Here is a 27,045-nt window from a genome sequence, read left to right as displayed (position 1 = left end):
AGGTTATAAGTGGAGTGAGGGTATGGTCAACACTGTTTGTTTGCATTCTGGCTCTGTTTTCTTGCTGAATATTTCACTAATGGGAGGCTGCAAGGGGGCAGGGATGGTTCTTCCTTCCCCCTGATGGAAGTCTGTTGCTGATTAAATCTGAGCTGGGCTAGCTGTGTGGTGACTGGGAAATGTGACACCCTAATGAGGACACAGGCAAGTAGAATGTGAGAGATTGAAACCACAAGATATTCTAATCCCCCGAGTAAGGGATTTTTCCCAAGAGCAGGCATTTGCTCTTGAAAGCATGTTCAGGAATACCCTCATAAGCACATATCTTTCGGTACTCTCTCACTGCACCCATCCTTCAAAGACCTTGAAACCCACAGTTTTTTTCCGTCACCCAAGTAAAGAGCAACTTACAAATGAGTAGCTTACCCTATGGGAGGTCTATTCCTTTAGCAAAGCCTGGGCTTACAATTAATACTCTGGTTTGTGATTAAATCTGCTACTGTTTCCTTGTAATAAAGCTAAAGGTAAATGCAATGTCTGTATCATTGGATTTTCACAAAATCGTGATGGCTGCTGAAACAAAAGGGGCAACACAGAGAATAAGTAATTAGCCAAGACCTATTTCAGCAAATCTCAGTTTCTTGGAGAAACTATCTTGTTAGACCACAAGCAATTTCTGCTGGTGTAAGTCCCATTCACTTTCATTAAAGCATATCATGTATTCAGGGTAAACGGTCTTGGTGTCTCCCCACAGGGGTCTCTGTCAATATTGAGTTGCAGCTGGGTATAACGAGTGCCCTGGATCACAGAGAAATTCAAAATAAGGATAAAACATGAGGTTTGTGGTTTATACCATGAGTGCACTTGTGTTTCGCTTCCATACAGATAACTCTCCTGGCTTTGATATATTTCTGAACTCTCTCTGACACCCATAATTTCTCTTCAAGGCAGAGGATGATGTTACTCAAGAAGAAAAACAGCCAGGCACAGTGGCTCATGCCTGTAATTCCAGCATTTTGGGAGGCAGAGGTGTGAGGATCGCTTGAAGCTCAGAATTCAAGACCAGCCTTAGCAACATAGTAGGACTCTGTCTCTACAAAAGAATTTTTTTTTTTTTTTAAACTAGCCAGGTGTGGTAGTGCATGCCTGTAGTCCCAGCTACCTGGGAGGCTGAGACAGGAGGATCCCTTGAGCCCAGAGGTAGAGGCTGCAGAGAGTCATGATGGTACCACTGCACTCAATAAAGTGAGAACTTGTCTCAAATTAGAAAAAGAAAAGATGAAAACAGAATGAGTTCAGTTCATGTTTGTCCCCAGTGGAACTGCACACACCAGGCTGCTGCCATCTTGCAGACTGTGCTTCCTTACCCCAAATGCAGATGCCAATCAGCGACCGAGTGAGAGACCCACACCTACTGTGTTTCCAAAGAGACCTACGTGGCCTTTCAATCCCAAAGGAGGGATAGCCGATACCTTGGGTTTTCCCATGCCTCACTTAGACTGACCCTGGGGAATGTGTGTGTGGGGAGTCCTCCAGATGCATCTGCTGTTCATGTTAGCTTGTGAGCTGTGGGAAAGAGAGCTGTGACCTCCCTAGCCATCCTACCCAGCATGCCCAAATATATGCAATAGAGAGAGTAAGACATTTTTTTCCTGATCACATTGATAAATCTTTTGCTTCTCTGCTTCACCAAGAGAAGTTTCCAAGACAACTGTTGACTTAAATGGGTACTGGGCAGTCGAGTCCTATGTCTGTAGGCATGTTTGTCCCCTTCTGCCATACTGCAGCTGGCAAAGCCACAGACTGGTGGAGAGTCAAGGCCACCAGAAGCCCAGGCCGCCACAGTGGGCGGGACTGTCACTTACGGGACGTGTATCTAATTCAGGACTAAGCGTTTCCATCCTTCTTTTTGGGCTTTGTTCACAGAAAGAAATGATAGCACATAAATACATAGGAAACCAACTTCTAAAAGTAGCTCTCAACTCCCCGCAACACCCCCCCCCCCCGCCTTTTTTTTTTTAAGTAAAAGGTCTTAGTGGCAATACACTGAGAGCTTGAGTAATGCATACTAGGCTTCCGTGTAAGGAACAATGAAGAAGTAAAAGACACTGTGAAGGAGAATGCTTGACTAGCTAATGTATGTGCCTGGTAGTGCATACATTTGGATTTCAGCCCCCTTTCACGTTAGAACTCCTGCTCTTAAATAATAACTGAACTGCCCCCTTTAAGAAATGAGGTAGCTACATCACCAAATAAGAACCACAAGTGAGCTGTTGCATTTTGGAACATTCTCACCCAGGACACACAGGCAAGACATCTGGCTGCTGGGGATGAAAGTAGAGAGTTTTGAGCAGAAAGAAAACTTAGAGGGAGGTTGCTAACTAGCTGTATTTGGCTGAACACAGCACCCAGTGTTGAAAGAAACATGGTTTTGCAGTTAATCGCTAATACTTGAAAATCAGGAAGCTTTACATAAGAATCCCAACTTTCACCACCTCTTGGAAGGACATCTGCTTTCCCTCTGGCCCAGCACTGGGGCAGGGAAGGATGATCTTTGCTAGATGTGATCCCTGCCCAGCCTCCACTTGCTGTCTCCCACCTGTGCACATGTGAGTCTTAAATAAGCCTCACGTTTGTTGATCTTCACAGCCCACACCTGTTACATAGCCCGGCACACAGTCACACCCACCTCGCATTTATCCCATGAATGAAAGGGTCTGCAGCATCTAGGAGCGTGTCAGAAACTGGCAAAAGTGTTCTCAGCCTGAAGCCTTGGCAGAGCATAAGTCCCTCCTGAATTCCAACCACGTGTGCTTGTCTTAAAGCATCTGACCTTGGAGGCCTGGCAATCCTCGGTGTCGCCACGACTCTGTCCGCCATGTGGCAAGACGATGTGCGTACATTTTCACATCTCCCTGTAGGCCTGAACCTCAGCAGACAGCGTTTACAGCACTCCCCACAGAACAGCAGCTAAGCATCTAGTCCAGTGACTTATATGTAAGTATTTGCTGATGATATTTTTAAAGACGGATATCCCTGCTCTGTCCTTAAGTCTTACCTTTGAGAGAAAAACATAAAAATTTTATTCAGTTCTAAATGTGAGAAATTATAATGAGCTGAAAGCTGGTTTGGAATTATTTAAACTCTTCCCCAGAATCTCCCTGGAGAAAGGCCGAAACCTCAAAGCCCTTAAGGTGTTTGGAAACCGTGGTCATTTTTGAAATGTCACTTTGTGCCTAATCCATTTTACTTAGGGAATAAAAAGCTAAGTCTGCTTAAGCTCTTGACAATTATACCAGCTCCAAAACCGAATCAGCTCTCTCAGATAATGATCAGAGTTACTGATGAAATGAAGGATTTTAGCTTAAGTTAGTTTGTAATTATTAAATGTTATGCAATAAAATTCTGGAAAATTTCCCCTTAGTTTATTTTACCTTTTGCTTGTTTATTTTAATCTTTGGCAGGGTGTGGAAGGAAGAAGAAACATGGACTCTGCTCCGTGATAAATTAGTCTGCCCCAGGGCACAACACATCCCCTCCATGGTCTCATTAATCACCCACCGCACTGGGCAGACAGACTGGCAGCGCTGGAATTTGATCCCCGTTTCACAAATGGGGGGGCCAAGGCAGCAGGAGGTTAAGTGAATTCTGGAGACCACACAGCAAGAGCATGGGGGAGCCCAGCCTGGCCACTGCCCCAAGCCCCCGCAATCCCCACAAGACCCCTCATGAAGAAGCAGGGGCTGGCGGGAGGGCCCCCGCTGGGGAGCCCTGGATTCAGGTGGGGCTGCAGCAGGGTTCCCCACAGGCTGGCTTCACACACCTCTCTCAGCTCCTGGCTTCCATCAAGACACTTCTCCAAGTGCCTCTTTCCCTGCCTTTAAAAGAGCTGTAATAATACAGTCACACTTGACGTGAGATTCGTTTATTAATAGAATTTCCATATGGAGAGTCTGGCACACTGTGGACATTCAGTAATGCCGATTCTTTGACCTTGTGCCTTGACCACAGGTAGACGCCTATTATCTCCTCTTATTCCTGGACTAAGAAACCGTGTGTCCCCCATGCACCCAGGAGGCCTGGGGAGGATGGGCAAGGCCAGTCTAGGCTGTCTAAGGCCCTGAAGTAGCCTATGAGATTTCAGCTATATCCATTTATGATACTGAGAAATCACTGTGATTATAAACATCATCTTCCCCCAAAGCCCTCACAAATCCCTATTACTTACATGCTCTGTGTCTGTCCACATTTAGGAGAAGTGTTTTCTTCCTTTCTAAAGAGACCTCCCTATACAGCAGATGAATAGTTTAGGCATTCTTCTGCTTCCCATTATGTCACATTACCTAGCAAAGAATGTCCTATTTTACCACTGATCCCACAGTAAACGTGAATTGCTTTTCAAGATTATTCATAATAGTGAGTTAATAATTGTGAATTAATAATGTTTGGTGTTGGCTATTAAAAGACAGACAGTGAAGCAGTGAATAGTGAAAAGAGAGTGACATGTAAAACCCACTTTGTTAAGATCGGAAAGCTTGCATGGCCTGTGTCTGGGGACCCATGGAGGTCACCTCAGCCCCTAGTCCCTCCTGCTGCAGGCCCTACTCCCTGCACGTCTTTCAGCCCCTCCCAGGGCTGCCCCCTCCTCGTTGCCCTGCCTGCATTCTGGCCCCCAGCCTCTGTCTCATGCCTGGGTAGTGCTAACAATCTTCCAGCCCTGACTCCTTGCTTACCCATTTCCTGTCCACCCACCACACCGCAGCCAGAGCACCTTCCACAATGCAAATCCTACCCTGTCCCCACTCTGCTTAAAGTCTTTAGTGACTGTCCTTGGCCTACAGGAGGGGCACACATCAATATCCCAGAGCAGGTCCCACCTCCCTATCATGGCCACTTCCATCCTACACCCCTACCTCCCTCTGAGCCCCCGGAATTCTCCCCAGCCTCTCGCGCTCATCTCGCTCTAGTGCCCTGTCTAGCTGTCTCCTCATCTCACCATCGTGTATCTGGAGTGGCCACCTCACTGCTTCTGGCATTCCCTGGTGGCTGCCCTTTCCCCCCTTGGAGCCTCTCGGGCGCCCCTCGTCAGCTATTAATCCTCTAAGGACTCATCTTCATCACACACCTGCTGGTCTGTAGTGCTCTGTGGCTTCACTACCATGACTCTGGGTGTGGATACGTTTTTCTTTATCCTTCTTGGGATGTGATATACAATGTCAACTGAGGTCTTAGCATGTCTGGAAAGTTCTCAAGTGTGATGACTTTGAGATGGCATCTCCTGCATCCTCTCTCTTTTCTACTTTTAGGACTCCTGTTAGTCTATTAAGATCTTCTTTTTTTATTATTATTATTGTTTTTTGAGACAGGATCTCACTCTTGCAGGCTACAGTGCAGTGGCACGATCACAGCTCACGCCCAACCTCCCAGGCTCAGGTGATCCTCCTCCCTCTGCCTCCCAAGTAACTGTGACCACAGGCATACACCATCACACAGTCTAATTTCTGTATTTTTGTTTTGTAGAGACAGGGTCTGGCTATGTTACCCACGCTGGTTTCAAGCTCCTAGGCTCAAGCAGTGCTCCCACCTCAGCTTCCCAAAGTGCTGTGCATGTAGGCATGAGTCACTACATCCTGCCCTGTTAGGAGCTTCTTATTCTCTTCTCAATATTTCTGCAACTTTGGTTTGCATTTTCTATCTCCAGTTTCTTCAGTTTGATCACTCAAGCAATCAATTATCTTCAGTTAAGTCCTATCTGTTGGCACATTATCTTTTTGTTCATGTCAGTTACTCAATTTTTTTTCTGGGAATGCAAGTAGCTTAATTTTCTTTTATTTGTTTTTTTTTTTTCCACACAGGCTCTATTATTCCATTTGCATTTATAGTCATTTTATCTCTTCCCTTTAAAGCATTAGAACCCACTTATTTTTAGTCTCTTCAGATAGATAATCTTGAGTTCCTATGTGCTATTTTCATGTGTGTTATGTCTGCTGAGTCTTTCTCACAGTTGATAGCTTCTTGTGTAGTTTGTTCTTCTTATTTGAGAGCTCATGTTCCAGGGGAGTTATTTATCTCTGGGTGCTCTGTGCACCCTGGACTGTGGAAAGTTCCACAAAGAGTGACTTAGCCTTTGCTTTTGCAGGGCACCTGCCTAAGTCCCGTCTCATGCTTATTTCTGGGGATTCCCATACTATGTGGGAATATACGCTCGTGCTCCCTACTGCCTCTGTACTTGACCCACACCTGATGCTTTGACAGTGCACACGCTGACAGTGGCTTCATCATTGCTTCTGTTCTGAGCTTCCCTTTGTGGAAGGATAGCCCTTTCAGAGTTCCAGCTCTGAGTAGGACATCTCAGTTTAGCCTTCAGCCTTCTGCAGGTCCTCGACCCCACCTTCCATCCCAGCAAGGGCATTTGGTCCCCAGCCCCACACCATGAGCCTCTCTGTCCAGATGACTCAGCCCCTCTGCTGTCCAAAGCATCTAACCAAAGCTTCCTTTTCTAGCTTTAAGTTTCCTTTTCATTTCTGGAGTATGGGGATTTTTCTTTCTTTCTACTAATTTCAGTGGTGTCTGAAAAGACTTTATTTTGGTTTCACTTATCCAGAATTTTTCTGCTTTTATAACTGGAAAGTACCACACAATGGATCTATCCTCAGTTGCATGAACTAGAACCTTCCCAGTGGACTCTGTGGGCCTTCAGTTAGGACATGTGGTTCATTCAGCATTCAGCAAGTGCCTGCAATGTAGAAGATATTTAGAATTTTAACTACTGAATAAATAAAAACCCAAGATGAATCTCATCTGCTCCGTTTGGCAGCCAGATCTTAGGAAAGCCATAATCTAAGCCTCAATTTCTTCATTGTCAATTCAAATGAAAGTAACTCTTCCCCTTGCTGCCTCCCACAAAGAATGAATTGTGAAAATCAATGAAATAATGTTACAAAAGAATTTTAAAAACTCTTAAAGCACTAGTTAAGTGAAATTACTAACATCGTTATTATAATCAGGCAAAATAACATCATTCACTTCTTTTTCACCAGGATACAGAGAACAAGAGAGGACTGCATTTCTGTGGCCTCTGCTTACGGACATCAAATGCCTGAAGTGACATCATGAAGCAGTCCAGAGAGCTCTGGGATGCTCAGCACATTTTCCTTAAAATATAGACTCTTCGACCAGGCACAGTGGCTCACACCTGTAATCCCAGCACTTTGGGAGGCCTAGGTGGGTGGATCACCTGAGGTCAGGAATTTGAGACCAGCCTGGCCAACGTGGTGAAACCCTGTCTCTACTAAAAATACAAGTGGTGCATGCCTGTAACCTCAGCTACTCCGGAAGTTGAGGCAGAAGAATCTCTTGAACCTGGGAGGCAGAGGTTGCAGTGAGTGGAGATCATGCCGTTGCATACACACACACACACACACACACACATATACACACACACACACACACACACACACATATACCCTTCCTCTGCACTTCTGTATTCAAATATTTCATGTAGCAAAACCCAAACTTCTCCCTTTAAACTTGGCCCTGCCACTCATCCTGTCTCTGTCCTGCGTTGGGGGAAGGTGAATTCAACACCAGCAGCCTCGCCGAGTGTCGCCATCTTACCCTAAGCAGCAGTTCCCTCTCTGGCCCCCAGTTTCTGCTTCGGTTTATCCAATGGCTTACTTTTTTCACAGATACTTACTGAATGCCAATCGCATAACAATGATCCAAAGGATGTATCTTCTCTCACCTTTGGGGCTTAAAGATACTGGTGGTATGGGAAAAAATGCAGCAAATGTGTTATCAATGGAAACATTTGCTGTAAGAGTTTGTTTTCCTTAGCTTCACTTGTTCTAGATCTAATCACTTTTCAATAAGTCAACAGAACTCTCCTCCTAAAACTCTGTTGGCCTTTTTCACCTTATCTTTGGCTTCTCTCCCACGCATGCTCCATGGCTTCCTGACTTGGTGCCTCTGCAGTGCTGCTGCTGCCTCCACCATGCCCAGCTCTTCGAAACTTCCTCTGAGCACAAAGCTGAGCTCCCATCCTCTGTTCGTCCTCTGCCCTCCCCATTCAGTGGAGCTGGCACCCTTCACTTCACTTCAGCAGATGAGGCTGCCTGTGCCTCTCTCGGCTCTTACAACTGTCAGACACTGCATTTATTTAAGCAGTCACCTTCTCCCACGTTCGAAGATTTTTGTAAACTGAACCTCTATCTTCCTTATTTACCTTGGCATCCCCACAGAACCAAGCACAGCATCTCACCTAAAATTAGTACCTTGTAATGTGTCCAGAGATTAATTAGGGTGAATATGTGGTAAGTTTTCAATGCAAAGGGAACCATTGCAAAAGAATAAAACAATAAAATAAATAAAACAACAAAACCCCAGGCAACAAATGAAGCAAAATCAATTCAAAATTGTGCATTAATCAGTACTACAAAGTGATCAGTGGCAATTTGTTTCTTTAATCATGAGAAACAACTATGAGAATACCTTAGAAAGTTCTTAGCCCATTACTTTGAACCCAGGGTTCTAAGAAAATTTCTCACTGGGCTCCATACGTTCTTCCTGCAATATCATTCTCCCTATTGAGCAGATGCACAAATCAAAGCACAGAAAAGGAAATGTCATGGAGGACACACATTCTCTGGTCACAATCAGAGCCAGAAATAAGACAGAAGCATTTGTATCTCTCCCTTTGGTCAATGGCTCACCCTGCCTTGCACAGTAGTGATTGTCGTTAGCAATGAAGCACAGAAAGTGTAGTTCCTGGTTGTCTGTGAAAAATGAGGCATTTCAGATCCACATGGGAGGAGGAACAACATGGGATTGATAGCAAATCGGCATTTATTCATTCATCGGCTCTCGAATATTTGGTATGCATTACCATATGGGGGATGAGGGGATGGGGAGGGAATCGATGTTTCTAACAAGGACCCCGGAGGGTCCTGATGCAGGCAGTCCTTGGACCACCCTTAGTGAAATTGAACTAGATTTGCACAGTTCAAAGAGGAGTGAGCCAGATCTGTTCACTGTTTTGCAACTGACTTTTTTTTTAACTTTCAAAAATATCTTGCAGATAGTTCCATATCAGAACATATTGGTGCCTATTATTATTCTTTATACAGCTGCAGAATACCTCATATCTTTTAGCCAGTCCCATGGTGATAATATTTGGGTTGTTTCCAAATGTCTACTAGATTTGAAAGAGAGAGAGACAGAGGGAGAGGGATCACACTGACATTTTTGTACATACATTATCCCACATATGTGCCAAGTATATCTTAAGGAAGAATTCTTAGAAGTGGAATTTCCAAATCAAATAACATGTGCTGTTTAAATTTTTATAGAAATTTCCAAATTGTCCTCCATAAAGGTTGAACCTGACTATGTAGTTTTAAAATAAAATATATTTACTTCCTACTATGAATAATAATGCATTGTTTTAGTTTCCTTCCTTTTCCATTCTTTTCGCTAGGTATTTTTTTAATTACCTCATTACACTGGACAGGACCTTTTGAGCAATGTTGACTAGAGATGGTGAGAGCAGACATATTTCACCATTATCATGTTAGCCCCTTTCATATAAATGAAATTCCCTTGTATTTCTAGTTTGCTGAGAGTCCATTTTCTAAATCAGAAGTAAATGTTAAATTTTGGCAAGTGCTTTTACTGCATCTATTAGGATAATTATATGTTTTTCTTTTATTCTGTTAGTGTGATAAATTATACTGAATGATATTTAAATGTTAAACCAACACACAATCCTGGGAAAAACCCTACTTGATCACGATGTTCATATTTTTATGTCTTGTTGGATTCACTTTGTTCAATTTTGCTCAGCATTTAGTGTCTATGCTCTTAAGGGACATTGTAGTTTCCTTTTCTTGTAATGTCTTCGTTTGGTTTTGGTTTCAGAGTTACACTGGCCTCAACAATGGGGAAAAGTTCTTTCACTGATTTCCTAAACATGTTGGTGTAACATTGGTATTTTTTTCTTAAACATCTGATAGAACTTATCAATGACTCTATCTGGGCTCAGACATTTTGTGGGGGTGATAGTGAAGTGAAATGCATTTGTTACTAAGGGTTGAAATAGAAAAAAAATGGAGAGGCTGCTCTAGAGAAACACACATGTGCACAAAACATGTACAAGCATGTCCATAGAGTGGTCTGCATAGAGTAGTCTGCAGCTGGGGGGCAGTGGAAACCCACATGCCTGTCATTGTCAGCTTGGGCTCCTTTAACAAAGCGCCATTGACTGGGTAGTTTATAAGCCACAGAAATGTAATTCTCATAGTTCTGGAGGCTGGAAGTACATGACCAGGTGCCACCCTGATTGGGTTCTGATGAAGTGTGTCTTCTGGGTCGTAGATGACCAACTTCTTGCTGTGTCCTCACTTAGTGGAAGAAGATTCAGAGATTTCTTTGTAGGAAATTTTTTGATGATGAATTCAATTCCTTTTGTATATGTAAGTATTCAGATTTCTTACTTTGTCTCTTGTCAGTGTTGGCAACTTTTTTTTTTTTTTTACAGAATTTGTCCATTTTATCAAGTTGTCAAATTTAATTGTTGCATGTTATTCAGTAAGGCCTCTTATGGTCTTTTTGATGTTTTCAGATTTATACTGATAAGCTCTTTATTATTTCTGATAATGGTATTTTGTGTTTTCTTTTTTTCAAATCTTACCAGGAATTTATCAGTTTTATTCATTTTGTCAAAGGGCAAATGTTGGCTTTGTTAAGTTTCTCTATTGTCTGCCTATTTTCTATTTCATTGATTTCTGCTTTTTATTATTTTATTCCTTCCGTCACATGGGCTTTATGTTGCTCTTCTACTTTTTCTAGCTGGTTAAAGTAGAAGTTTAGATCATTGATTTTGTATTTCTTTCTTTCCAGCATAATCAGCGAAAGATATAAATTTCTCTCTAGGTGTTGCTTTTGTTACATCCCATAAGTCTTGATTCATTTTATTTCCCTTGCAATAAAAGTTAAAGCATTTTCTAATTTCCCTTGTTATTTCTTTTTAAATTCATGAGCTATTTAGAAGTGTGTTGTTTATCAAGTATTTGGAGGTTTTCCAAAATTTTTAAAAATCTAGTTGAATCCTGTTATGGTCACATAATTTTATTATTTCAATTCTTATAAATTTATTGATCATTATGGCCTAACAAATGGTCTCTTTTGATGAGTGTTCTACTTGCGCTTTAAAAGAGTATGTGTTGTGCAATTGTTGGATGTATTATCCTATGAAAGTCCATTAAATTGAGTGTATTCATTGTGTTTTTCAAGTTGTTCAAAATATCCTTAATGATATTTTGTCTTTTAGTTTTTATCAATTACCAACAGTACAGTGTTAAAAACCTCAACTATGATTGTGGATTTGTCTAAAAACCTTTTAATTCAGTTTTACTCTATGTATTTTTGAAACTCATATTAAGTACATAAATGTTGATGATTGTGATATTTTCCTGATGGATTAATAATTTTATTAATATTTCTCATGCGAAGTGTGTCCAGAATGGTGGAACAAGACTCTCCTAAAATATGATCATCCTAAAAGCAATTAGAATATTGACAAACTATATCACAATTAACTTTTTCAGAACTTTGGAAATTAACCAAAGGCCTAAAACTATCCAAGGAGCATTTACTCAAGGAAAAGAATGTCTGAATCTCAGAAAAACAACAAGCTTTGCGGTGTTTTAATTTGTCCTATTCCCAACCTTCTACATTCAAGTCCATGGTTTCTTTGAAAACCATAAGACTCAGGATCATGGTGCGTGTGAAAAACAGGAGCTTAGCGGATGTGGAGGGGACAGAATGGCTTTGGAGCTTCCCCAACAGCCCCACTCTCAGCTACCTGAGAGTCCCAATAGCAGAGCTTGTCTTTATTTGACCTGACTCAGGACTTGCCCTGTGAGTAGAATCCTATCTCCAGGGCATTATTGAAAAAATAAATTGATTGCAATTAACACTCAAGCTGCCTGAAGTAAAAATAATAAGATAGACACATGTTTTTAAAATAATAAGGGAAACACGTTTTAAAAAAATTTTTAAAGAAAATCTGGCAAATGAGATGTTCATAAGTAGTTTTGAAGAGCTCTGATATATTTCTGAAAGTCTAGAAGGTCATGCTCATGGACACGGCTATCTGCATGCTCAGGAAAGACCAGAAAGGAACCTAAGCTCTTACCTCTGGCTGACCTTGTGGTGCTGTGTGATCACGAAATGAAGGCTAAGGGAGAGTCAGTAACTGCTGGAACTTTGAAGGCATTCCTCAACATACTTTGGCAAAAGGTGGGAGATTTAATTGACTCAAGGCATTTAAGGAAATCTACATCCAATATTTAGTTTCAGTTTACCAATATGTAAATTGAGTAGAGATTTCCGTCTCCACACATGGAATACACACTTTACAGAAAAATCACTAAACAGGCAAACAACATCAACAATAGCAAAAGGCAACAACAAACCCAAAGGGAGGGGCTGCGATCTGATTTGCAGAGTTGGCATATTACGTTAGTTAAAATTAGTTAAGTTCTGTGTCATTAAGTATATTTGCACTGTTGTGCAACTATTTCCACCGTTCACCTCCAGAACTATTTCATCTTCCCAAACTTGAACTGCATTGTTTTAAGTTAGCATACTAATTTTAATCTCCAGGACAACCGTTAAAAACTCTGACCTATTATGAGAATATAACTCAATGAAACATAGTAAAATAAAGTACAAGAGACTTAAAATGACATCAGATAGAAATATTTATTTAACATAAAAGAAGTAATAATACAGGACTAAGGAAACAAAAAAACAAAAAAGACATAAAACACAAGTAGTAAAATCCTAAGTTATTAGTAATTATGTCAACATAAATGGTTTGAACATATCAATTAAAAATAGATTTTTTAGAAAAACACATAAGCCAACTGTATGCCATTTAGAAGAGACACGCTTTAAGTTCAAAAACAAGAAGATTGAAAATAAAAGCATGGGAAATGTAATGCTATGCAAACAATAAGCAAAAGAGTGCTAAAGTGGCTACACTGGTAACAGATAAAGTAAGCTTTAAGACAAAAAGTGTTGCTAAAGACAAAGAAGGACATTTTATAATCATAAAAGTGTCAATCCATCAAAAAGATATAAAAATTATAAACATACATGCACCTAACAATAGAATCCCCAAATACATGAAGCAAAAATTAAAAGGACTGAAGGGAGAAATAGACAAATCAACAATAATCGTTAGAAAAAGTGACACCCCACTTTCAAAAATGGATACAACAAACAGATCAACAAAGAAACAGAAGACCTCAATGACACTGTAAACCAACTAGATATAACAGACATCTACATACTACTCCATCCAAGAACAGCAGAATATACATTCTTCTCAAAAGCACATGGAACATTCTCCAAGATAGACCATATGTTAGGCCATAAAAAACCTGAGTAATTGCTAAAGGAAGACATTATACAAGGTAGGTTCTACAATCACAATGAAATAAAATTAGAAATCAATAACAGAAAGAAATTTTTCAAATTCACAAAAATGTAGTAATTAAATGCCACCCTTCTAAATAACCAATGAATCAAAGAAGGAATCAAGGGAAATTAGGAAATATGTTAAAATAAGTGAAAATAAAAACACAATATGCCAAAACTGATGCAATGAAGCTGGAGCAGACCTTAGAAATCTCAATTCAATAATCTGACCTTCCACCTTAAAAAACTAGAAGAATAAACTGAATCCAAAAAGCAGAAGAAGAAAGAAAATAATAAAGGTTAGAATGAAAATAATAAGAGAATAGAAAATCATTAGAGAAAAATCAATGAAATCAAGTTGATTCTCTGCAAAAAAAGTCTACAATTGAGAAAACCTCAGTTATATTGACCAAAAGATAAAAGACTTAAATTACTAATATCAGAAATGAAAGAGAGAATGTCACTGTCAGCATCTGCTACCCAAAATACAGTGGGAGAACAAAGGGAACTAAATGGAAGTGAGGATTCCATATGTCATTCAAAGTGGTAAGATGATAATATCAGTATATATAACAGTTATAAGTCACATACATATCTTGTAATTCCCAGAGAAATCACTGCAAAAGCTATAGCAAAGATACACTGGAGATCACTGTAAATAACTCAAAACGGAACCCTAAAAAATGTTCAACTAACCCGCAGAAGGCAAGAAAAAGGGAACAAGTACCTGAGGAAACAAATAGAAAACAAAAATAAAATAGCACCCTTAAATGTTAAATATCAATAATATCTTAAATATAAATGGTCTAAATTCAGTAATCAAAAGACAAGAGTTTGCCAGAGTGGAACAAAAATGTCATTCAGCTATGCTACTTAAAAGAAACTCACTTAAAATTCCATGACATGAGTAGGTTGAAAATAACAGGATAAAAATATATCATGGAAACATTAAATTTTTTAAAAGCAGAAGTAGCTATATTAATATATGATATTAACATAACCACTTATAGCCTTCAGAGAAAAAAATTACTAAAGACAAAGAGAGACATCACATAATGAGAAATGATTGATCTGTCAGGAAGACCTAACAATCCTAAACTGCATGTGTTGAACAACAAAGTCCCAAAATATATGAAACAAAAACTCTCAGAGTTTACAGGGGAAATAAACACATTCACATTTATAGTCAAGTACTTTAATATCTGCCTCTCAGCAAGACAGAAAATCAGTCAGTGTAGGGAACAACTGAACAACTCAATCAATTGCCAGGACCCAACTGACACACACAGAACACTCCATCCAACAGTAGCAGCATACACAAGTTTTCAAGGGCCTATGAAATAGTTACCAAGGTATATCATACCCTGACCAACAAAACAAACCTCAACAAATTTAAAAGAAATAAAATCAGAGAGTATGTTGTCTGATAATAATGAAATCAAACTAGAAATAAATATCAGAAAGACAATAGGAAAATCTCTAAACACAGAAATTAAATAACACATTCCTAAATAATCATATAGATCAAAGAAGAAGTCTCAAAGACTTCTTTTATAAGTGTAAAATTGTTTGTAGTATTACTTTACTGTCTTTCCAGTGATTGAAGGATCTAGAAATATTCCCAGTTTTTTCCTGATATTGGTGATTTGTGTCTTCTTTCTTTTTATTTTTGTCCATACTGCTGGGGGTCTATTTACTTTGTTAATTTCTTTTTTCTTTTTTTTTTTTTTTGACACAGTCTCGCACTGTCACCCAGGCTGGAGTGCAGTGGCACAATCTTGGCTCACTGCAAGCTCCGCCTCCTGGGTTCACGCCATTCTCCTGCCTCAGCCTCCCAAATAGCTGGGACTACAGGTGCCCACCACCACGCCTGGCTAAATTTTTGTATTTTTAGTAGAGTCTGGGTTTCACTGTGTTAACCACAATGGTCTCGATCTCCTGACCTTGTGATCCGCCCACCTCGGCTTCCCAAAGTGCTGGGATTACAGGCGAGAGCCACCGTGCCTGGTCTATTAATTTCTTTAAAGAACCACCTTTTGTTTCATTGATATTCTCTATTTTTTAAAATTTCAATTTCATTGAGTTCTGCTTTTATTTTTATTATTTCTTTCTTTTTACTTGCTTTGGACTGATTTTGTTCTTCTTTGTCTATTTTCTTGAGATGGGAACTTAGGTATGAGATTTTCTTCATTTCTAATATGAACATTATATTGCTATAAACTTCACTCTCAGCAATGCTTTGGCTGTGTCCCACATAGTTTACTATGTTATGTTTTCATTTTTATTTGATTAGGTGTACTATTATTCTCTTTAATTATCAAATATAATTCATAATTCTCACATGAAAAAGATAGTCTATTGTATGTATGCACATTTCTGCCCTTTCTGCTATTTTTCTTCCTCCCTGAGGCTCCAAGATTCCTTCTTTTATCAATTTCTTTCTGTTTGAGGGACTTTTAGCTATCTTTATAGATAGATCTGCTAATAAGTTTCTTTTAGTTTTTCTTCATCTAAGAATGTTTTTATTACTTTTTTATTCTTGAAGTATAGTTTTGCTAATGTAGTTTATTAAGGTTGATATTTTTTTCTTAAAGAACTTGGAAAATATTGGGCACTTCCTTCTGAATTCTGTCATTTCAATTGGTGTTTCCCTATATGTAATGTGTTGCTTTTCCTTGGTTCTTTCAAGAGATTTTTCTTTATGTTTAGTTTTTCAAAGCTTAATGATGATGCTTATCCTGTTTCAGGTTTGCATAGCTTCTTGGACCTGTAACATTACATCTTTCATCAAAGTTGGCAAGTTTTCAGCCATTATTTCTCCAAGTAGCCTTTCAGGCCCACTCTCTTTCCTTCTTGCACTCCAATTATACAAATGCTGGATCTTTTATTATTTTCCCACAGGTCCCTGAGGCTCCATTCATTTTCTATAAGCCTTGTTTTTCTCTCTTATTCAGATTGGGTTAATTCTATTGTCCTGTCCTCAAATTCATTGATTCTGTACTCTGTCATCTCCACTCTACTATTGAGCCCATTCAGCACAAATTTCTACATGTTTCATTATACTTTTAAATTACATAATTTCCATTTGGTTCTTAATAACATCTATTTTTGTTCAAATTTCATACTGTTTCATTTGTTTCAAGCGAATTTGTCATTGATTATTGAAGCATTCTTATGTTCACTGCTTTAAAATTTTTGCCAGAGAATTCAAATATCTGATTCATCTCAGTATCAGATGTTTTTTCTTTTCTCATTTAAGTTGTGGTTTTCTTGGCTCTTGGTATTATGGGTGATATTTTTATTGTATTCTGGGATTGTATCTACTATGTCAGGAGACTCTGGGTCCTATTTAAATTTTTTTTAGCCGGCAGTCACCTTGTTTAGATTAACACCTAGGTTCTAGCTTATTTTCATTAGCTGCGGTTTCAGTGGAAGTTTAGTTTTCAGAGCCTATGAGTGCTGTTTTGGTCTGCTTGGTTATCTGGAGCCCCCCAGGATCTTGCTGTTCCCTGTAGATGCTTCCTGAGAAGGTGGGAGGTGTTTCTCCTGGCCAGCCCCTGGGGGTCTCTTGGCAGGCAGAAGTGTGGTAGGATCTTTCTGTTGTTGCTTCCACAGCTATTTCTGGCAGGGATAAGATAGTCTCAGGCCTACGGAATAGAGGGGCTTCCTGGGACAGGCAGCTTACTATGCCAGCGTCCCTTACTGTCTCTGGGTGCAGGAGGTTGACACTCTCAGGTTCTCAGAGATAAGAAGGTTTTCTGAACTAGACATCTGCTGTGCCTGGGTACCTTTCGCCAGTACAATCTGTCAAGTCAGTGTCTCTGGGTGGGGAAGGGGTCTCCTCCTACAGTGATAAAGGGGCTTGTTGAGCAAGCTGCCTGGGGTAGCCAGGACTCTCTCACCAGCTTTGCCCTCCAGCAGCCTCAGGGTCTCTGGTGAAGGGAGCCTCGGGTCTGACAGGAAAGGAGAGGGCCTCCCCTGGCTGCTGATTTATTCAGGGATCCAGGTCAATCTTCCTTATCAGCAGCATCATATTTGCCTGACATTGCTAGAGCAGAGGTCCCCAATTCCCAGGCCACCTGACCACGAGTGACCACCTCTCCTATACCCCATAAATATATAGACCTACTATGTACTCACACAAATTAAACATTTTTTAAAAATTGCTTACTTCACAGAGCTTCATGCTACTTAAATGAGATTATCTACATAATGTCCTTGACACATAGAAGATATCAAAAAATATCTTTGGTCATTATTATTTCTGCATATAATCAACCATTAAAAGCCTTGATTTCCTTATGCATAAATTAGGGATAATAGTAGTATCTGCCTCATAGCACTGTGAAGGGTTTTGATTATCTATTACTGTATAACAAACCCACCCCAGCTTAGTGGCATAAAATATATAGCATTTTTAGTGTTCTCAGGAGATGCAGATCAGGAATTCAGAAAAGGTACAGCAGACAGGGCCTCAGCTAGGGAGACTTGAATGGCTGGGGCTAACAAATTCTGAAGGTATCTTTGCTCACTGGACTGGCACCTACACTTTGGTTACTCAAAGGGTGGGCATAGATTCAACTGTCCACTAGAGAAGGGGTCCCCAGTCCCCAGGCCATGGACCAGTACTGGTCTGTGGCCTATTAGGAACCAGGCTGCACAGCAGGAGGTGAGAGGTAGGCAAGTGAGCATTATCGCTTGAGCTCTGCCTCCTGTCAGATCAGTGACAGCATCAGATTCTCAGAAGAGCAAACCCTATTGTGAACTGTGCATGCGAGGGATCTAAGTTGTATGCTCCTTATGAAAATCTAATGCCTGATGATCTGAAGTAGAACAGTTTTATCACAAAACCATTCCCCACCCCTGCTGTCCATGGAAAAATTGTCTTCTGTGAAACTGGTCCCTGGTGCAAGGAAGGTTGGGGACCACTGTGCTGGAGGGGCTTCCACTGAACCCAAGAAAGATCCCTCTGTGTGTCTGGGAACATGGCATCTGGGTGGCCTTCTGGTGCTCAGTGAGGGCTGGAGGGTGCTGTGTGCAGTGCTGCCTCCAGGCCTGGGCCCACACCAACTTGGGGACTTCTATGCACTATCTTTCAGAGTCCTCATCAGCTTGTCTTTTGGGCCATGTCCAGGGTTTATAGTTGTGCTTAGCAAGAAGGAAAAGGAAGGAAAAAGTCTTTATCATCTTTCAAAGTCCAAAACTCTGCCCTCAGTTACCTTGAAGAGTGAATTTTCATTTTTACTTTGAATTTTCCTGATAGTTTCATTATCATTTTTTTCTACCACCAGTGCCCATTTCCCTACCCCACTCGCCCCTCCTCTGGCTTTGTTTGGTCAGTTGAGAGATTCGCTGGGGTTTCTTGGCTTTTTAAAGATACACTATTATTTAGGGGTTTTTTTAAGACATAGAGAAGTCTGCAGGGCTTGGGTATTCTAAATATAGAAATGCATTAGGCTATTTTTTATGTTATCACTAGTCATAACTGTCACACAAGTATCTTGTGTGAATGTTTATAAATTATGGCATGAATGTCAAACCACAACATAAAATCACTGCAACCCAAGCTTGAAGGCTTTATAGACTTTTCCCCATGACCTCTGGTAACAATGGAACTCTAATTACCAACTCTTATGGTAGATTCTTCCTTACCCTCATGCTTTACTGTCTCATATCTCTCAAGCCTTCATCAGTACCTTGACCTACAGGCCATGTACTCTTCAAATCAAGTACAGTTTTAGGGCTGGCTAGTGATGGGTCCTCTAAAAATATTTACTCTGCAGATTTTTAGAGAGAAGCTAATGTAAAAGGTTCCTCGGACCCTTGTTCTAGTGAAGTCATCTCCAAGGGAGAGTACACAAGATTCTCCACCAAGGAAAATAAAACTATGCCTTTCTTTTTTTTTTAAGAAAGAAGTAAAAGTTCACTAATGTTTAATAAATTGACATGGCATCCTCTCTCAGCCTGTTAGGCCATCAGCTGGAGAATCCCTTCTTGCTTGGAAAAGCTTTATGTTCTTCTCAGGTCTTCAGCTGATCAGATGAGGCCCACCCACATTATGGTGGGCATGTGTCATGTGCCATGTGTGCAATGTACAGGGCCTGCTGGGGAAAGACTGGCAGGAGCTCCACACTGCAGAGAGCATAACCACAGTGCTCTCATCTGCTCACATCCTCCCAGCAATTTTCTTGCACTGACCTTGTGTGCACTTCGTTCAGGGTGTTTTTTAAAGGATAAACTCATTACTTTCATACAAATAAAAAAAACACATGTCAAAGCTTTTATTTAACTCATAATTTAATGAGGACCGTAAGTGAGATGATATAACTAATTCAAAGGAGAATACAAAAAACACACACATATAAACCATCAGCATAATTTGATGAAAGAAATGAACAATTACATGCAGCCCTTGTCCACAGGGCAATGATCAATTACATTTTACTGTACATAATCATTTGCATGTCTATGGAATGGAGCCTTTCATCCTTACCAACTTTTTATGACTCACAGAGTTGTAAAATAGTGCGATGATAATAAAATGTTGCACTAGGCAAGACACTCAGTAATCTTTTCTTGCCTATTTCAAAGTCTTTCACAATATTTTCTGGCAAGTAGAATTACAAATTAAATTATCAGGTTTTTAATGAACTAATGCGTACAAGAAGAAAAGCCCTGTGCATTGGAGATACCAAGCAAACAAGAAGAAAATGTCAGAACTGACGTTTCCTTTTTTTTTTTTTTTTTTTTACATTGTCACCAATGGGAAGTATTGTATATTGAAATCACATTACCTTGTTGTACATATCTCAGAATAATGTTTATGCTCATTACTACCTGAAAATTACAGAACTTATTAGACCTACTATTAGGTCTTGTTATTCAAGGCATCAATTAAACATATTTATTACTATGGCACAAATTCACTTAGAAAAATATTCTGATAACTATATCCACTATAATGATTTTCACTGTAGTACTCTGTGTTTTACCTTGTACATTTATTTTTAATTTTAAGTTCTGAGATACAAGTGTGGAATGTGTAGGTTTCTTACACAGGTATACATGTGTCATGGTGGTTTGCTGCATCTCTCAACCCGTTATCTAGGTTTTAAGTCTCAAATGCATTAGGTATTCGTCCTAATGCTCTCCCTCCTCTCACCCCCCACCCCCAAACTGGCCCCAGTGTGTGTTGTTCCCCTCCCTGTGTTCATGTGTCCTTATTGTCCAACTCCCACTTGAGTGAGAGCATACAGTATTTGGTTTTCTGTTCCTGTGTTAGTTTGCTGAGGATGGTGGCTTTCGATTTCATCCAGGTCCCTGCAAAGGACATAATCTCATTTGTTTTTATGGCTGCATAGTACTCCATGGTGTATCTGTACCACAGTTTCTTTGTCCAGTCTATCATTGATGGGCATTTGGGTTGGTTCCAAGTTTTTGCTGTTGTAAATAGTGCTGCAATAAACATGCATGTGCATGTATCTTTATAGTAGAATGATTTATAATCCTTTGGGTATATACCCAGTAATGGGATTGCTGGGTCAAATGGTATTTCTGGTTTTAGATCCTTGAAAAATCACCACACTGTCTTCCACAAGGGTTGAACTAATTTACATTCTCACCAACCATGTAAAACTGTTTCTGTTTCTCCACAGCGTCACCAGCATCTATTGTTTTTTGACTTTTTACTAATTGCCATTCTGACAGGTGTGAGATGGTATCTCACTGTGGTTTTGAGTTGCATTTCTTTAATGATCAGTGATGTTGAACTTTTTTACATACGTTTGTTGGCTGCATAAAAGTAATTTGAGAAGTGTCTGTTCATATCCTTTGCCCACATTTTGATGGGGTTGTTTGATTTTTTTCTTGTAAATTTACTTAAGTTCCTTGTAGCTTCTGGATATTAGGCCTTTGTCAGACAGGTAGATTGCAAAAATTTTCTCCCATTCTGCAGGTTGCCTGTACACTCTGATGATAGTTTCTTTTGCTGTGCAGAAGCTCTTTAGTTTAATTAGATCCCATTTGTCAATTTTGGCTTTTGTTGCCATTGCTTTTGGTGTTTTCGTTGTGAAGTCTTTGCTCATGCCTATGTCCTGAATAGTATTGCCTACGTTTTCTTCTAGGGTTTTTATGATTTTGGATTTTACATTTAAGTCTTTAATCCATCTTGAGTTAATTTTTGTATAAGGTGTAAGGAAGGGGTCCAGTTTCAGTTTTCTGAATATGGCTAGCAAGTTTTCTCAGCACCACTTACTGAATAGGAGATCCTTTCTCCATTTCTTGTTTTTGTCAGGTTTGTCAAAGATCAGATGGTTGTAGATGTGTGGTGTTATTTCTGAGGTCTCCGTTCTGTTCCGTTGGTCTGTATGTCTGTTTTGGTACCAGTACCATGTTGTTTTGGTTACTGTAGCCTTGTAGTATAGTTTGAAGGCAGGTAGCATGATGCCTCCAGCTTTGTTCTTTTTGCTTAGGATTATCTTGACAATATGGGCTCTTTTTTGGTTCCATATGAAATTTAAAGTAGTTTTTTCTAATTCTGTGAAGAATGTCAATGGCAGTTTGATGAGGATAGCATTGAATCTATAAATTACTTTGGGCAGTATGGCCATTTTCACGATATCAAGTCTTCCTATCCATGGGGATGGAATGTTTTACCATTAGTTTGTGTCCTCTCTTATTTCCTTGAGCAGTGGTTTGTAGTTCTCCTTGAAGAGGTCCTTCACATCCCTTGTTAGCTATATTCCCAGGTACTTCATTCTCTTTGTAGCAATTGTGAATGGAAGTTCATTCATGATTTGGCTCTCTTCTTGTCTATTGTTGGTGTATAGAAATGTTTGTGATGTTTGCACATTGATTTTGTATCCTGAGACTTTGCTGAAGTTGCTTATCAGAGCTGACATTTCTCATACTCATCAGAAGACCTCATTATCAGCCATATTAGGAAGAGTATAAAGATATAATCATAGGTGACATAAAGTTAGCCAAAAGGTCACTTAAGATCATCAAGAGGTGGATTTGAAATATCATTAAGATACTCTAGGAATAACCCTCTAGCCAAGTGTGTACTGACCTTGAGATAAAGCCATCAAAATGTGACATTTAGGTGTCCTCATTTTTCTACTTTATGTATGCCTTATGATGTTTCGTTTTGGGGTCTAATTTATAAATTTTCAAATATTAGGAGAGCACACTCCAAAACTTTTTATTGCTATTGATGAGGAATCAGAAAGTTTGGAGACCATGGATTTAAGTGACCTTAGTAGTCTAGAATGGAAAGTCACATATTTTAGAAGGAAAAAAGACATTCAAAGGAGAGAGTCGGACTAGTGGGAGTGGGAGTATGGAAAGAAGTAATAACACCTGCTTTGTGGAGCAGCGCATGGTTGTCAAATTGTGTCCCACGGAGGTGCTTCTGGATTGTTGCATACCATGAAATGCTTTCTATTGAACAGCATTTGAACCATCTCTGGGACCCCTTTATCACCATGACCTGGTGTGGTGGTTAATTCTATGTGTCAACTGGTAGAGTGTTTTTGGAAGATATTAACATTGAAGTCAGTAAATTTTTAGTAAAGCAATTGCCCCTCCATAATGCACATAATGTGGGTTGGCCTTCTGCAATTGTAAACTGAATAGAACAAACAGACTGGCCTCCCCAGGCAAGAGGGAATTCTCCACAGATAGCCTTGGGACTTTATCCACAGGCTCTGAGCCAGACTGTGTATGTTAGCATCATGGCTCATTACAGGCTGGTTCTGTGTGTCCTAAGGCAAGCCAGATCACTTCTCTTTGCTTCAGTTTCCTCAACTCTCAGTTGCAAATGACAACAGTATTCTACTTCATTGAATTGTTGCAAAGATGAAATCAGTTCATTTGTGAAAATAGTTATTACAGTACCCCTGGCATATAGTGTGCAGAATATATTATCTCTTATGATTATAATGGGATTTCCCCTAAAATTTTATTTTAAAAAGATTAGTCACTACGAAAAATGTGTGCAAACCACTGGAATAATCTGTTTACTCAGGCTTCAGTTTTTAATTTATGCTTTCTACTAACCAATGTCGCAAGTATTTAGTGGCCAAAAAAACAAGAGGATGTCGTTCTAAACATACACAGTAACAATTACTTCATGTTTGTGAATCAATTCAGTCAGTGAACCAAAAAGATTCATTAGCCACCTTACTCAGAATTAGAATTCAAAATGGTGACTCTCGAGATTATGGGTGTCCCTTTGCAAGTCATTTTAAGACCAATGGCTCTCCACTCATCAGAAGACCCCCTTCAGGTCTACATCATGAGCAGGATCCAAGCCCTGCCTTCTGGCTGCTTGCAGTCTAACACAGGGCTGAGAAGACACATACCTAGTTGCTATGATAGATAGCAAATGAGCATATACAGAGTACATAGCCCCATGTGTTCCAAAATGATTAACTGAATTAATGAAACTATCAAGTGACTTACTGAACAAAGTGGCAAGGGCTCTCTCTTATACACAACTAAAAGTTTCACTTGTAATTGCAAGTGGTTCATTTTACCTGCAAACAAATATTAGTCCTTTCTCTCTTAGAGGGTCACTAGATTTCTGCTTCACACCTGCCCTCCTATATCACATGGCCTGTCCTGAATTAATCCAGCCTGTGTTAATAGAGCCTGGTGGGTTTCCTCATCCATGAACTGCTTGTTTGTATGTCAGTTTCATGCATCCCCTGGATTTTTTCCTTGAACGTGCCTCAGCTTTTCCACCAGATTGTGATCTTCATGAGGGTAGGGATAAGAACCTTTCCAGAAGTAATTCATGCACAGTGAATGCTGAATCTTTGCTATTCATCCAGCTAGTTAATGGAGCTCTGTACTGGCACTTTGAATGTCTTTCAGCAAAATATGTGTTTCTTAGCCTGAGAACTGGGGGTTTGGGAAGCAAATGCTACAAATGGCATCTTGAAAGAATATTTTATTCACAATCCTTGGTAATCAAATCCAGTCACTGTCTCAATGACATGTGTCATTCACATATTGGTGAAAACCCAAAAACAAGTTATATTGACAAGGATTTACTAAGACTACAGCAGTATTTGCACCTTTTTTTTTTTTTTTTTTTTTTTTGAGACGGAGTCTTGCTCTGTCACCCAGGCTGGAGTGCAGTGGCCGGATCTCAGCTCACTGCAAGCTCCGCCTCCCGGGTTTACGCCATTCTCCTGCCTCAGCCTCCCGAGTAGCTGGGACTACAGGCGCCGGCCACCTCGCCCGGCTAGTTTTTTTTGTATTTTTCAGTAGAGACGGGGTTTCACCGTGTTAGACCGGGATCGTCTCTCGATCTCCTGACCTCGTGATCCGCCCGTCTCGGCCTCCCAAAGTGCTGGGATTACAGGCTTGAGCCACCGCGCCCGGCCCATTTGCACCATTTTTAATCAATTAGCCATCAATGCAGGGTAGAACACAGTTCTGTTGTGAGAAACCTCTAAGTGATACACACAGCTTTTATTTTCCCAGAGTCCTTCCCAAGATAGTTGAAATAACTGGAGACATTCAGAATAAAATGATGCAGGAGACAGTGGGTAAAGCAGGCGGTTCCCTCAGGAAGAAGATCCCACTTGTGTCCAACAACAGGCTGGGAAGGAATCCTCTTGGGCAGGTCTTGGACACTGGAAATCATGGTCCAAGCAGCCTCGCCACTCACAATCCCGAGTAAAGGAATTTGTTCACGTGCTTTCCCAAGTGCCTTCTGAGAAAGGGGGAGCTCACGAGGAAGTAGTGTCAGTTCATCTAAATCCCATCGTTGTACTAATTTGCCCAAGGACCAGAATACGTATTTTTGCCTTAAGGGAAAAGATAGCTAAGAACCTAACAAAATAAATATTCTTATTCACTCATGTACATCCACCAAAAGTTGTTTTTAAACTAGTTCAGATGACTGAATAAATACTAAGAAGTGCATTTTGGCTAATGTGGCCACCCATGATATGCTTACCTGTCTGAAATCACATACTAAGTTACAGCAGAATGCAGGCAAGCAAGCACCATCAGATAACAAAGCTTTTAGAAAAATTCATGGACTAGCTATGTCAAATTAAGAAAATTCTATTCATTACCAGAGTTTTGTTTCTTTTCCAAGTTGAGAAAATACCAGTGGTGTTTGGCTTTAGCCCATGGAGTTTCTGTGCTCTAGGGGATTTACATAGATCGAGTAGGATGAGACACCACACTTTTTTTTAATGGGCAGTTCACGTTTTAAAAGAGAAGGTCCAAGAAGGAGGAACCAAGTTAAGGTATTTTATTCCCTTAATGTTTGCTGTAGCTTCCTGTTCCAGAGGTTTCTCATTCCTGTAGTGTCCTTCCTTATTTTTGTCCTTCCTGTTGATTTAGGCTTCCCAAAGAACACCTTTGACAGAGTGTGAACCTTGCAGTTTCTTCAGCTGTTGTTACACTAGAGCCTTGTTGGTGTGGTTGTAAAGTATGTGTGTTAGGGGAGGGGGTGCTTTCTGTAATTACAGGATTAAATCTCAGTCTGTTATGTGCCTGAGTCCCTGGGCCTGTGGCCTTCACAAGTGTTTTTTAAAAGCTTCCCTCCTACTCTTAAGAGATACAGGAAAGCTAGGAGGGGCTGTAGAGTTGGAGAAATGTCCTTTCCCCCAATGAGAGAAGGCTCTGGTAAGTCTTTTACCCTGGAGAAGGCTTTGTTTCAGAGAACTCTCTGGGCATACTTCTAAACAAGTAATCTTTTCTTACCTCTACCAGAGCCAGGAGGGGATAATTCTTGGCCCTTTACCATGAGAATCTGGTTAGATTATGGAAGATAAAACCAGTAAAAGTGTGAAGACCACCCCTTCCCCAGGACTGCGCTCCCAGGAATTTCCCACTCACGGCTAGTCCACATTGTTTCCAGCAATCCGTCAAAATTACCATTGCAGTGCTCCCACCAGTGTACAGCCCCAGTAGTCTCAGGTCTGGGTGAGTAGACTTTGGCTATGACCCTCTGGATTTGCTGGTCCTTCCAGCACATTTCAGGATGGCAGTTTGCCCTATGACCTCCATTCCCTGATAGGTGTAAGAAACAGCTTTTTCTTGCTGTAAGAATAGAGGGGATGATTTCCAAACTTTTCACTTGTTGGATGTCCCATATTCTCTTTGTACCTTAACTATTTACACACACATGCACACACACACCTATATTAATATAAATAAATAGTCTTATTAAAAGGAAAGTAGGGTATTATAAACACCAGGTATAGAAAGATAGTTAAACTAGGTGGGTTCAGGGTCAACTTATCCATGAAACACAATAAGCACAATAATGCATAGGGTCCATAATAATGTTAAGGTCCCACAAAAATGTTTTAATTTTAGTTACATTTAGAATCATAAAGAAAAAGTAATATGATGACAATTATGTATATAAATATAATTTTTAATAAAGGAAAGGACTCACAAAGACAAAGTGCTTAGAGCCCAGCAAAGTCAGAATGAGAAGAGTGAAAGGATGGGGTGGAATACAGTTGTGGGCTATTGATGAGGTCCCAGTTTTTGTGCTGGATAGTATCTCACAGGTATTACATTATCAAA

At 40.1% G+C, this 27,045-nt stretch overlaps 1 long non-coding RNA gene across 2 annotated transcripts in view; it reads right to left on the bottom strand.

Annotated features, from left to right (window-relative positions):
* Positions 1-5,854: 5,854 nt before the first annotated feature.
* Positions 5,855-27,045, bottom strand: part of LOC110744104 — a 39,913-nt gene continuing 18,722 nt past the window's right edge. Inside the window, exon 5 of one of the 2 annotated variants that reach the window (XR_002524254.2) lies at positions 5,855-6,736. This is a non-coding gene — a long non-coding RNA (uncharacterized LOC110744104). Of the gene's footprint in view, positions 6,737-24,780; positions 25,327-27,045 lie in introns of those variants that run through there. The other variant, XR_002524256.2, reaches the window with a different exon arrangement.

Source organism: Papio anubis, chromosome 11 (assembly GCF_008728515.1).
Source record: "Papio anubis isolate 15944 chromosome 11, Panubis1.0, whole genome shotgun sequence".
NCBI classification, from domain to species: Eukaryota; Metazoa; Chordata; class Mammalia; order Primates; family Cercopithecidae; genus Papio; species Papio anubis.
This window is presented reverse-complemented; position numbering and strand designations above follow the sequence as displayed.